This window comes from Pongo abelii, chromosome 1 (assembly GCF_028885655.2).
Source record: "Pongo abelii isolate AG06213 chromosome 1, NHGRI_mPonAbe1-v2.0_pri, whole genome shotgun sequence".
Classification (NCBI taxonomy): domain Eukaryota; kingdom Metazoa; phylum Chordata; class Mammalia; order Primates; family Hominidae; genus Pongo; species Pongo abelii.
In genome coordinates, this window is record NC_071985.2 from 40809532 (window position 1) to 40817766 (window position 8235).

The following is an 8235-nucleotide window of genomic DNA, read 5'->3' on the forward strand; positions in this document are numbered from 1 at the left end:
GATAAGGGGAACCATAATCTTGTAATAGGATCTCGATGATTTTGAGGCAACAGGCACCAAACTCTGAGGAAGCAAGTCAGAGAGCACCTGACTTCGTGATTAATGCTAAATGTGCTGAAACTTGTAATAAATCTTACATATTTCCTGTCATATTTACCCTAAGTATTTTTTATATGGACTTGATATTCTACAACATGGTATATCAATTTATTTCAATCTAAAGTCATTTATTAGTTCTAATAGCATTTTTGTTGATTCCATAGGATTTTCTACATAGGCAAATGTTGGCTGAGGATAAAGTTAGTCTCTTCATTTTTAATTTGGATAAATTTTATTTCTTTTTTTCATCTTATTGCACTGATTAGAACTTTAGTACAATATTGAAAAATATTGATGCATATGGATATCTTTGTCTTTTTCCTGATATTAAAAGGAAGAATTAATTCTCTCATAATTATGTGATGTTAGTTATGGGTTTCCTTCAGGGATGTCTTCTACCAGGTTAGGCAAGTTTTTTTATTTTCCAAATTTTCCAAGAGCTCTTTTGTTTTTTGTTTTCAGAAATAAATGATGGATTATGTCAAATGGTGGTATGGTTTGAATGCTTCCTCTAAAATGCATGTTGAAATTTAATCCCCAATGCAGTAGTATTGAGAGTTATGGCCTTTAAGAGGTAGTTCAGCTCTCCGGTGCGTGCCTCCAAGATGACAAAGAAAAGAAGGAACAACAGTCGTGCCAAAAAGGGCCGCGGCCCCGTGCAGCCTATTTGCTGCACTAACTGTGCCCGATGCACGCCCAAGGACAAGGCCATTAAGAAATTCGTCATTCGAAACATAGTGGAGGCCGCAGCAGTCGGGACATTTCTGAAGCGAGCGTCTTCGATGCCTATGTGCTTCCCAAGCCGTATGTGAAGCTACATTACTGAGTGAGTTGTGCAATTCACAGCAAAGTAGTCAGGAATAGATCTCGTGAAGCCCACAAGGACCGAACACCCCTACCCCGATTTAGACCTGCGGGTGCTGCCCCACATCCCCCACCAAAGCCCATGTAAGGAGCTGAGTTCTTAAAGACTGAAGACAGACTATTCTCTGGAGAAAAATAAAATGGAAATTGTACTTAAAAAAAAAAAAAAAAAAACAAAGGAGGTGGTTCAATTATGAGAGCTCTGTCCTCATGAATGGATTAATTTATTTGTGGATTAATGGATTAAAGGGTTTATGGATTAGTGGGTTATCATGAGAGTGAAACTAGTGAATTTATGAGAAGAGAAAGAGAAATCTGAGCATAATACATTAGAATGCTCAGCCCCCTTGCCATGTGATGCCCTGCATCAACCTGGGACACTACAGAAAGTTTAACTACAGGAGCAAGACCCTCACCAGATGCAGTGCCTTACCTTTTGACATTTCAACCTCTATACCTGTAAGAAACAAATTTCCTTTTTAAAACAAATTACCCAGTTTTAGGTATTCTGTTATAAGCAAAGTAAGACAAATGGTATCTTCAACTGTAGAGATGATCATTTGTTTCTACTTTGTTAATATGGTGAGTAATATTAATCACATTTTAAGAATTCAACCAATATTTCCTAATAAGATAAAAAGATAGGCCCCACTTGGCAATAGTTTATATTTTAAAATATTGTTAGATTCTATTAGCTAAAACTTGTTAATAATTTTCACATTTATCGTTATTGTTAACATTGGTCTTTTGTTTTCTTTTTAAATAATACTTACATTTTCTGATTTTTATGTCAGAGAAGTGCTAGTTTTATTCACTGCATAGGGAGGTTTTATTTTTCTTCAGTTTTCTGGAAGAATTTGTATGGAATTTATATTACTCTTTTCTTAAATGTTTGATCTAATTTACTAGTGAATTTATCTGGGCCTGTAGTTTTCTTGGTGGTAAGATTTTTAACTACAAATTCAATGTCTTTAATATGGAGTCATTTTTTTCACCTAATTTATCTTTAGATAGCTTTAGTAGTTTGTGTTTTTCAAGTAATTTTTTCATTTTAGCTAGATTGCCAAATTTGTTGCCATGAAGTTCTTCATAATATTTCCCTGGTGTCTTCTTAACTGTAGGATCTGTAGTGATGTTCTCTCTCTTCTGGATAATTTGTGTCTTTTTTCCAAATTAGTCTGGCTAAAGGTTTACCAATATTTTTGATCTCAAAGTAACAGGCCTTGGATTTTTTTCTGTTTTTAATTTCATAGATTTCTGTTCTTTATTATTTTCTTTTTGCTTCTTTTGTTTCATTTTGCTCTGCTTTTTTATTTTCTAGAAGTGAGAGCTTAGATTATTAATTTGAGACATTTTTTCCTAAAAGCTAACAGTAAGCATTTAGTGGTATAAATCTTACCCTAAGCACTGCTTTAGCAGCACCCTAAAACTTGTTTAAAAATTGCATATAATGGAAGTTTTGCTACCAACTACTTCTTTCAGACTTTTTGGCTAAAAAATATATTTTACCTTCACATTTGTAAAATATTTATTCTGGGCAGAGATTTCTAGGTTGACAAATTTTTCTTTTAGTATTTTAAAGCTTCTGTTCACTATTTTCTGGCTTGCTTTTTACTGACAGGATATGTTATTTTATCCTTACTATAATTCTTCTGTTCATGTGTGTCTTTTTCCAACCTGCTTTTAAGATTTTCTCTTTATTGCTGGTTTTAAGTAATGTTATTGCCTTGTTCCTTGGTGTAGTTTTCTTCATAATTATTGTGCTACTTTTGTCCAGCTTCTAATGTTGCCAGTGATTGAGAGTCCTTGGTTCTTGTTTTCTTAGTTTAAACTAATTTAAATAAGAGACACACTGCAGTAGAAAAATAGTAGAAAGCAGTTTATTGCAAGAGAGAAAGAATACTCTAAAGCTAAGTGAAGATACATTTGAAAAGTAAGTTAGAGAGGGCTGCTCAAGAGGTAAGTTAGCAAAGACTGGCTCTGAGGAGACTCCCTTTATTGGGGTCTTAAATGGTTATTCATAAGGAAGAGAGAGGAGGTGTTACTAGTAAGTATGTTTGGGGTGGTCCTCTGGGTGCATATGCTCAGTTGCTGTACATGCTTGTTCATACATCATATGTCTTATTAGCATTTTAAATCTGCACCCGGTGGGTATGTTTTTTACTATTATAATCAGCAAAGGATCAGTCTGAGGACAAGTCCTACTTGGATGAGCTTGACTATAATGTGAGTGCTGGAACTCTTTGTGTTGATAACGTGGTTGCCACATTTGCCATGTCCCAAGGAAATGATTACTTGCTTGACTACCTATCCTGCCTCATTTAGATCTGTGGGTTTATAGTTTTTGTCAAATGGAAAAATATTGATCATCGTTTCTTCAAATATTCTTCTGTACATCCCTTACTCCCCTTAGATGATTCCAATTACACATAAATTAGGCCACTTGAGGTTGTCTCCCAGATCCCTCATGCTCTGTTCCCCTTTTCAGGCTTTTTTCTTTGTATTTCATTGTGTATAATTTCTATTGCTACATCTTCAAGTTTACTAATCTTTTCTTCTGCAATTTCTAATTTGCTATTAATCCCATCTAGTGTATTTTTAATTTCAGACTTTAAAAGAGTCTTTTGAAACTTGATATGTTCCTTCTTATATCTTTCTTATCTCTCCTAACATGTTTAAATATTTTTATATCTTTTTAAACATATAGGTAATAGTTGTAACTTTTAATGCCTTTGCCTATTGATTTTATCATCCATATCATTTCTGTCTGTTTCTATTGATTGCATTCTCTCCTCATTATGAATCACATTTTCCTATTTCTTTGTATGGCTGCACTTTTTTTGTTTTTGTTTTTGTTTTTGTTTTTTGAGATGGAGTCTTGCTCTGTCGCCCAGGCTGGAGTGCAGTGGCACGATCTCGGCTCACTGCAAGCTCCACCTCATGGGTTCATGCCATTCTCCTGCCTCAGCCTCCTGAGTAGCTGGGACTACAGGTGCCCGCCACCATGCCCAGCTAATTTTTTTGTATTTTTAGTAGAGAGGGGTTTCACTGTGTTAACCAGGATGGTCTCGATCTCCTGACCTCGTGATCCACAGGCCTCGGCCTCCCAAAGTGCTGGGATTACAGTTGTGAGCCACCAAGCCCAGCCATATGGCTGGACTTTTTTAATTGGAATTTTAATTGTAACATTTTACCTTTTGAATATCTTATTGAATTCTTATAAATATTCTTAAATTTTTCTCTAGGGTACAGTTAAGTTTCTTGTAAACTGATTATTTCAAGACTTATTTGTAAGTTTGAGAGTTGAGATCACAGAGCCCTTTAAGCTTAATTTTGCCCTACTATGGAGGTAATACCCTCTTGAGTATTCTACTGGAGTGACACAACTTACGAAGATTTTTTCCTCTCTGGATAATAAGAGCATAATCTTGTGTTGGCTCTGTGGAAGTTCCAGAGATTGATAGCTTTGCCTCTTTCAGATGATCTCAGCCTGTTTCTGTGGGGAACCTTGACAAATACACTTAGGTAACTTTCTCACATACATGTGCTGATTATTACTTAGCTGAACACTGGAGGGGAAGCCTCTGTAGACCCATTTGTCTCTTTTCCTGGTCTCTATCTCTCTGGTGAAATTCTCCATCTTTTAGAGTATATGTCCAACTTCTCTCCTAGATTCATTAAAATATTTGTCTACGTATATCTTAAAGTCCTTTCTGTGATTTCAATATCTAAGTACTTGCTGGGTCTACTTCTATTCTTTGTTTCTCTCTTGACTAGGGAATTTCATTTTCCTGCCTCTCTGCACATTTTTAAATGGTATGCATGAATTAAATGTAAAAGAACAGTAAAGACTGAAGTACATATTATCTCCCCAAATGGACATTCTATTTTTCTGGTAGACTGCAGTTTGTGATGATTAAGCTAATTTAATCTCTAGTTGGTCTGGGTTTGGCCTTTGAAGAGAAGCTGTCTTACATACTGTATAGGGTCAGATGCCTTGTAGGCATTTTTATCAGGTCACTTTTTCTGTCCACATTGTTCTGAAGATTGCTGCAGTATTCCTGAAGATGGTCTTGCAGGCCTAAAATGAAGGACCACTCTCAGCTTTCCTGCCTTGCCCTAATCTTTTAGAATATTTCCCCTCATATGCAATGAAGGCTCAAGAGAAAGTTAAACATTTGCTAAAAGTTTGACTTGTTTCTTTGTATCTCCATTTCTTGTGGATTCTTCCTCATCCTGCTGCTCTACAGGAAATGAAATCGATTCCTTCTCTCTTAAAAAGAGCTTGCCACCTTCTGAAATTTTTCCTTCTTTGTATTTTTTTGCATTCTTGTCTCTCTAATGGACTGGAGAAAACCCACGAATTTTGTGGCTTATCTGGCTTATTCTCATTATTAAGATGAGAGGAAGACAATCATGACTATCATTCCACCAGGCATGAGAGCCATTGTGGGACCGTTTTGTCATCACTTTCAGGAGGTTTCTTTGCATTCTCAGCACTTCAGTGTGTTTAACCACAGCCCTCCCACACACAAACACACACAAGCTATGTTTTTGTAGCATACATACCTTGTTCTCCTTGTTAATGTAGGAGTGATAGTCCTTTGTGACTTTTTACATACTAGCCAGAAACAGTACCATTTGCATTGCATATACCCAAATGTATGTTTTTCTTACCCCCAAATAAACTATTAGCCCCTTGAGGGTAAGCAATGTAATTTTTAGTCATTTAAATTTCCCATAATGCCTAGTAGTTACCTGTTACATATTTAAAATGAGTACTTCACATGTTATCAACTTATTGGTGCCCAAGGAAACCTAGAACTGAAAGATAAATCTCTTATTTACAGAGATTACTAGCAGAGCTATAATCAAGGTGTAGATCTCCTGGCTCTCAATAATTTTTCTCTTGTATTGTATTTGATTTGTAATCATGATATTCTATGTGATATGTAGCTCCAAGCTGCTATATCATCATAAACAATGTAATTGTCCTCATCTTGTTGGTTATACCTTTTCAATAATTGGTCATGTGGTCAAGAACTCCAATAAAAATGTCAGATGGCACTAGAGTCATTGAGAGAATAAAGTATGTAAATGCATACATACACACAATTTTAGCTATAGACTTGATATAGAAATATATGTGTGTACATCAGCTTGTATCAAATAGAGTTAAACAGTTTAAATAGCTTTAATATGCGTAATTTAAATTCTTGCCTTCCTTTTTATAGCAATTTCATTTTTAATGTTTTATATTCCATTTCCTTCTTTTAATCTTGCTTTTCTGATATGCAACCCTATCTCAAACAAGAAGGCTATTACTGAGCAGGCAAGTAGTTCTTTAATTGAAACACTTACGGGGCACACTAGAAAACTATAAAGACTTTCAAGAAATAGCAAAACTTTAATAGGTTCTTGTGTATTCGTGTTGTAACCTAATTCAGTGCTCTTTCAGTATGCAGGAGGATGTTGCTAATTTATGGCTGTGGTGAGCAATAAAGCAATAATAGTAATCGAAAGGTGCAATATTCCTTGTTTAGGGGGCATTTATGGTTATGTATTAAAACTATAAATACTTCAAGAGGCTGTGAAACTGATCTATAGAAAATGAAAGATAAGATCTCACTGCCTTCTAAAAGTGCTTTTCTAGCAGAAATCTGAGCTTGACTTTAAGGTTTATAAATATAAACAAAGCAGAAGTGAAATGTTCAATGTGTCTACCCATCCAAAGGGACCACTTAAATAACCACTAGCACTCCAATCTAATAAGGGCTGGAAAGTTCCTTTCTTTCTTGTTTTATTTTTTAACTTTCTTCCCCTTATACCTTTATAAAAATTGTTTTTCCTCTCTCCTTCATATCTTTTACACCCTTAATCCTCTTTCTCTATTTCTGGCTTCTCTTTTCTCCCATCTTTCCTCACATTACTTTCTACATCCATATTGGATGAAAGAAGCAAACTGTATTTAGGTGGAACTAAGATCCAGAATGCAGCTCTCCTGGCTGAGGGCCCCAGGACAATAGGTAAGTATAGCCATAGGTAGGCTGAGTCTTTTCTGAGCCTTCTCCTCTTAGTTGGACCAGCCCCAATCTCCAGTCTACCTGTCAAAGCAATTCTTAACATTAGTGCCTGTTCTGTAAAACTATTCAATATCTTTGCCTGTTTTGTTCTTACCTTCACCACTCTATGTTGTTCTTGTGCCCATCAATCTGGATTTCTGGACTTTTACCTTGTATTTAATATTTGCTTCTGGCACTTATGTTTGGTGGCCCATCATGTGCCTTTTTAAAAATCGTTCTAGATTTCTGTTACTAAATACATAATTTTGGCTTCCTCATACCTCTGGTCCCTACCTCACTTGTCTCTGTGCCCCAGATTCCTCAAAGAAGGGGGTTAATGCACATACGTCAATTGATTTCTAACCTAACCCAGAGCCTACTTATTCTTTAAAGTTGGGGTCAGGTGATTCCTCTGGTTACGAAACATTCTCTGTACTCCCACTATTTTCTACATACACCTCTGCATTGCACTTTTCAGATTATATCTGAGCATGTGTCTATATAGTGGCTCCTCAGATCTGTGGCCCTTTATCTTTAGTCCTGAGGAGTCCCGGTTTGATGATGATTCCAGAAGGATTATCTCTATGCAAGAGAGAGATATGACCAGAGGAGGTTGGGTAAGAAAGCAATCTGTCTGTTCCAGCTTTTCCAGCACTTCTTTATCATTCAAACCGCCAGGTTATGAGCTCTGTCTTATTTCTCAGGGCCTGACTACCATGATCAGTCCATAAATGTAAGTGAAATGATTAATACAATGATCAGCTTTATTTACCTAACAAATATTTATTGGTACCAGGCAGTATTTTCAGGTTCTGGAAATCTAACAGTAAACAAGTAAAGTCCCTGCCATCATCAGACTTATATTTCAGTGGGTTATCTATATAATAGATAAACAAATTCATATAAAATGTTGTGAAGTGATAAGTGCTATAAAGAAGAAATCAGGATAATGGATCGAGAATGACAGGGTGCTAGATAATCAAATTCTAAGCATGATGAAACCTATTTGCACTCTACCAGTCTGACTCCCTGACAGAAAATAAGGGAGCCATTGTTTTCTAACTTGGGGCTTTTAATTCCATTTTCTATGCCCCTGGCTCTTCCAATGATGAAGTATTAGGAAAGCTGGAACAGACATATTCCTTACTCAACCTCTTCCAGTCATATCTCTCTCTTTCATAAGATCCTCATTGTGTCTACATCAGTCAAC

The 8235-nt window shown here is 36.0% G+C and overlaps 1 pseudogene; it reads left to right on the forward strand.

The window, feature by feature from the left end:
• Positions 1–699: 699 nt before the first annotated feature.
• Positions 700–1141, forward strand: LOC100437202 (small ribosomal subunit protein eS26-like; annotated as a pseudogene).
• The last annotated feature ends 7094 nt before the right edge of the window (positions 1142–8235 follow it).